This window comes from Catharus ustulatus, chromosome 23 (genome assembly GCF_009819885.2).
Source record: "Catharus ustulatus isolate bCatUst1 chromosome 23, bCatUst1.pri.v2, whole genome shotgun sequence".
Taxonomy (NCBI): Eukaryota; Metazoa; Chordata; class Aves; order Passeriformes; family Turdidae; genus Catharus; species Catharus ustulatus.
The window spans coordinates 8,602,381-8,608,380 of NC_046243.1; positions in this window are offsets into that span (position 1 = coordinate 8,602,381).

Sequence of the window (6,000 nt, forward strand, 5' to 3'; positions counted from 1 at the left end):
GGGTCACAGGGTGGGCCAAAGCCCACTGCAGACTATGGTACTGGCAGCATCTCACTCCCTTGCAAGTGGAGTGAACTTCAGCATGCCACATCCTGCTTGCTTGAGTCTCTAACACCCCAAACACACCCTGGGGTACCAAGTGCTCCCAGCCCACACTGTATGCAGGCACCTTGGGCAGTGTTCGGTGTCCCCAGCTGTGCCAGGCAGGGGCTTAGTGGGTGATTGCAGCACCCAGGTGGGATCTGGGCTTGAGTTGAGATAGGTCCAGCTTGGTTTGGCCCCAGGAGGAGCATTTTGTCTGCCAGTGGGCTAAGGGAAAGGCAGAGGCAAAGTCAGCACTTGGATGCAACACGAAGAAGCAGGATGCCTGGGGCTGCTTCCACTGGAGAAACCCAAACGATTCCACATATGCCATGCAGGCAGGAGACTTCCATTTCCCGTGAAGCTGTGGAATGAGGCAAGACCCCAGTTTATCCCAGTTCACTGCCCCTTGATGCCAGGGGGCATGACTATTTGCAAGATCAAGCCCATGACCACAAGGAGCAGCTGTAGGGAATTTGGAGTGGCTTTTCCCCCCTAAATCAAGGCAGTGTTGCCATGCCGGCTGGAGTAGAGGAGAGGTAAGAGCTGGAGGTTCCTCCTGAGGCAGGGCGTGGACTTTGTGGTTTCTCGCAGCTCCGTGGGAGAAGCCATTTCGGAGCGGTAGAAGCTCCAACCCTGTGGAACATGCCTGTTATCGATAATAAACAAATCAAGACGAATTCAAAAAATTTAATAAGCAATTTTTATTTTAGCAACCAAAATACGGTCCTCAATAGCTACAACCAAAAAGGACAGCACCGAGCCCAGGATCGGTGCTGGATGAACACACACACTGATCTGACCTATATCGAATCGGATCCCCCTGTGTTCACAAATGCAGTCCTGGGCAGTCCGTTTTTATACAGTTTTTCTGGCCTGGGGCAAGAGTCCCTCTTTTCCTGTCTGTGGATTCCCATATTCATGTAGTTTCCTTTCTCCACCGTGGACTGGACAAAAGCAGTTTCTGGGCAGTGATGAATCTTGATGTGTGCAGATTTTGGTTTACTGGAACTGGGTATTGAAATGTAGGTTTTCCTGAGGACCGTGGTTATCTTGATTGGTGGTGATTATCAAGTCCTCATGGCCCGGGAGTTTCCTGGCCTGTCCCATAACAAGTCACCTCTGTTGGGGCTGGTTCTATTAACTTGCTAATTGTGGCTTTGTTAGCATCTGCAGCGCTGGAATCCTGTGAAGCAATCTTTTCTCCTCGCTGTGGCTCAGTGTTCCTAAAGTTACTTTATTAAATTCTTTATTTATACAAACATGATTCATCTTTCATAAAACACGAAATACTATATAACATATATCACAGTGCCCATTCTGGGCTGCATGGAGGCTGCTGGAGCCCGGCACCACTAGATGGTGGTGTCTGTACATGCTCGGCCCAAGTTTTCCACCTCCTGGGCTGCTGAGTTACCATCTCCCACATTGGACAGGGACATTTGTCCCACTGAGGTTTCCAGGGAGTAGGGACACCCTGAAACCCATCCCACTGACACAGCTCCTACAGCAACACTTAAGGCCAAGATTCTTTTTACTTCTACTTTAATTCCTGGCAGCACTGAAGTGCTCTCTTTCCATGGACCCCATTAACTCCTTTTGTAAACTGTTTTCTGTTAATATACCCCAAAAATAAGCAAAGCACTTCCAATGCAACTAGAAGATGACAAAAGGTGCATTTTGTCTGATTCACAACCTAGAATGGGGTTTTCTAGATCTCTAGGGAATTTTCTGAAATGAAATACATCTCCCTACTCATTCTAGGGAAGCAGGTTAGTGAAGTGTCAACACTCTCAATGGAAATCCACTTTCCAGAACAGAATCTCCAGGAGGTACTGAAGGACATGGCTGTGGATGGTGAGTACATCAGCACTCTGGAACATCTGCTGGGCAGAAAACTTAAGATTTGGAGAAGAAGAAAAGAAAGAGCTGGAATTAAAAAACCAAAATGCTGCATTTCCCTGGGCACAAAAATCACAGAATAATTTAGGTTGTTGTATTTTTGGCTTCCCTTCCTCAAGCATACTTGCTGAGAGAATTGGGATTGTTCAGCCTGGAGAAAAAAAGCTTCAGAGTGACCTAATTGTGGCCTTGCAGTACCTGAAGGAGCTGACAGGAAAAAAGATGGAGAGAGATTCTTTTACAAAGGCCTGGAGTCATGGAACAAAGGAGAATGGCTTCCCACTGTCAGAGGGAAGGGTTAGATGGGATCTTGGGAAGAAATTCTTCCCTGTGAAGGTGGGGAGGCCCTGGCACAGGGTGCCCAGAAAAGCTGTGGCTGCTCCATCCCTGGAAGGGTTCAAGGCCAGGCTGGGCAGGGCTTGGAGCAACCTGGTCTAGCGAAATATGTCCCTGCCCATGGCAGAGGGTGGAATGAGATGGTCTTTAAGATACTTTCCAACCCAAACCATTCCATGACTCTATGATATGTCCCCACTGACTAACTCCACCTTCCCTCATAGCCCTGGGGACATGGTAACATCCACAATGTAGATTCCAGCTACACCCTTAGCCAGCGAGGAGCTGCAGGAAGCCCAGGACACACCACAGGAGGGGACTGGTATTCCCCTCCTTGCTCTCTGCTCCTACCTGGCTTCTCCTTCAGCAGCCCAGCAACAGGAGCACAGGGAGGCTGCTGGGTCTCTGCAACTCTCTTTGGGTCACTCTGGCGTAGGACACGCCATGCACTCAGCACAGCTTAAATTCTATTTCTGCACTCCCCTTAATCTTGGGTTGAAATTTCGTTTTGCATTACATGGCAGAGAGGCACAGTGTGAACTCGGTGTGTCTCAGCAGTGCCACCCCTCAGTGGGGCACAGGAGAAAGGGCTGTGCCTATACGCTTGGTGGAGCATTGAAGGAGGTATGGGTGATGAGTGGCCACAGAAAGGTAGTTTAATCCTCCTTGGCCTCAGCATCCAACCCTGCTGGGAGGGAAGGAGTTTCATTGCATTATTGTGGCTACATTTCTTCAGATTCTGAGATGCAAGGAGTGGGTGAAAGGCAAAGGAGTTATTATTATTATTATTATTATTATTATTATTATTATTATTAATTACCTCCTATTGGCAAGTGCTGACTGGCGGCAGGCAGGAGAGGTTTCCAACACTTTCTTATTACAGAGGGCACAACCATTTTGGATAATCTGGGCTTTGACCTGGCCACAGAGGAGACTCACTTGACCCCAGAGCCATGGGACATGTCAAGTCTGAATTCTGTGGATGGAGTCTTTCCAGCTGCCCTTTTGCCATCACTCCCAAAGCCTGAAATCTCCCTGGAGACCTTGTCCCAGCTGCTGGCAACACTCCCTGCTCCACTCAAACATTGCCTTGGTGCTTCCCTAGGGCACAAAGGTGACACCCAGGACGTCACCTCCATCCTGGGCTCCACAGCCAGCAGGGTTCACCTGACCAGCAAAGAAAGCTGGAAGGTAAGGCTAGGTATCTAAGGTCTTTTTCCTTGGAGGAAACCTAGAAATCTTTGGAAACCAACAGATTAGTTAAAAACCTTCTGCATGCCTGTACTGGTGCTTGTCAGATGGCAAGGATGTGATGTTAACATGAGGCAGTTGATTTCCTTAGAATACTGCAGTGCTTCCCACCCACATGGGATAAACATGGAAGCAAGTCTCTGGTGGTGAGAGACTGATGGCTTCTCCAGCAGTAAAATCACCCTCCCCTGTCTCAGCAGGATCTGATACTTTATTTTTGTACCTCCAGGTGCCACAGAGGCATCATGCTATGATGCGTATTTCTGTCATGCTATGATGGGGATTTCTGCCCCTGGATTTAGTCCAGATTCTCATTTTTTCCCTTTTTCCAGATTGTTTCAGATGTTCTTGGCTACAAGACCGGAGGCCAAGTTCTTCTCTTACCAGATGGGACACGGAAAGAGTTAACCTTACCTTTTCTGGCTAATGATAAACTGCAGGGAATTGTCCTCCCTAGATACCTAAACAGCACTGCAAAAACTCCCCCTAGCTTAACTTCTCCAGATCTGGATCTCTGGGATTGCTGGGATCTCTGCTCCCTTTGAGCTCTGTGAAAGCAGGACAAGGCTCAGTCACAGCCCTGACCACTCTCCTCCTCTTCAGCCCATAGGAAAAATTACTCGAGCAGCTTCGATTACCAGAGGAACCCTCCACCTCAAAGTATTTTGGAAATGGGTGGAGGTGGCAACTGCCCCGGGAGAATTGTTTCAGATTATCAGATAATTTGCCTCTGTGGGATAGAGAGGGAAGTTCCCCTATCTATTGGGGTATTTGTGCCTTACATAACAACATAACACAAAACAGAGGGGCCCAAAGATGAGGTTTCCAGAAAAGCTTTATAGGTGGTTGTACATCCAGAAGCATCTGCACGGCTGCCATCTGCTCTGCAAAGGCACTCCAGGAAGCGCCACCACGGGCATGTCACACCCCTGTGCAGTTTAAACCTCCCAGGTACCAGGTCCCTCCAAAGCCGTGGGGGCAGCAGTTGGTCCTGAGTGGGGCTGGGCTGTTTCACAAGCCAATGTCGCCCCCTTTTGTCCTCTGATTGCCACCCGCAGGAGCTCAGGTACCACACCAGCCAGTGTAGATGGATGGAGACTCCCTCAAGTGTTGCAGAAAGAGGGCCCACAAAATTTGGAAAGAGGTGGGTCACTCTGTGCCCTCTCTTTGCACGCTGTGAACAAAATTACAGAACCCCAGAATGGTTTGTAGGGGACTTTAAAGACCATCCAGTCTCATCCTTGCCATGGGTAGGAGTACCTTCACTGTCCCAGGCTGCTCAAAGTCCCATCCAGCCTGGCCTTGGACACTTCCAGGGATCCAGGGCCAGACACAGCTGCTTTAAGCATCTTGTGCTAGGGCCTTCCCACCCTCACAGGCAAGAATTTCTTACAATATCCCATCTAACCCTGCCCCCTGTCAGTGTGAAGCCATTCCCCCTTGTGCTGTCACTCTAGGTGCTTGTAAATAGCCTCTCTCCATCTTTTTTGCAGACCTCCCTCAGGTATTGGAAGGGGCCACAATTCGGTCACCCCAGAGCTTCTCATCTCCAGGCTGAACAATCCCAATTCTCTCATTCTTTCCTTGTACAAGAGGTGTTCTATCCTTCTGATCATGCTGGTGGCCTCCTCAACTTCCCTCCTTCCTCCTTCGTCTTCCCTCCCGCTTACCAGAAGACCAAATATCTAATAAATATCTAAAGGGATGCTGAGAAGAAGGAGCTGGACTCTGATTAGTGGTAGTGAACGCTAGGACAAGAGGCAACAGGCACAAACTGATGCCCAGGAAGTTCCACCTGAACATGAGGAAGAATTTCATTGTGCAGTGACCAAGCACTGGAACAGATTGCCCAGAAGTGTCGAGCTTTCATTGCTGGAGATACTCCAGAACCGTCTAGAGGCAGTCCCGGACAATCCATTCAAATCCTTTGAATCTGAACCCATTACGCCTCGTTGTAAGAGGACAAGGGGGAATGGGTTCGGTTTGAAAGAGCAGGGTTAGATTAGGTATTAGGAAGAAATTCCTTCCCATGAAGGTGGGAAGGCCCTGGCACGGGTTGCCCAAAGCTGCTGTGGCTGCCCCTGGATTCCTAAAAGCGTCCAAAGCGGGCTTGGAGCAACCTGGGCTAGTGGAAGGTGTCCCTGCCATGGCAGGGCGTGGAGCACGATGGTCTTTAAGGTTCACTCAAACCATTCCGACATTCTGTGCCGTGTACTTTGGAATGACCATACTGGAGCAGGAAGGCTGGACCAGACGAACCCCTCTGGTCCCTCGCAGCCCGTCCCGTTCCGGGGCTCCCTGACATGCGGGATGAACCGCACAAAATCCTTTTCCGGAACCGTTTCCCGACACTTTCCCGGGGCACCGCCCCAGCTGAGCACACCTCCCACGTGACCGCTGCCCTCAGGCCTCCCTCGGTCGGCCTGCGCG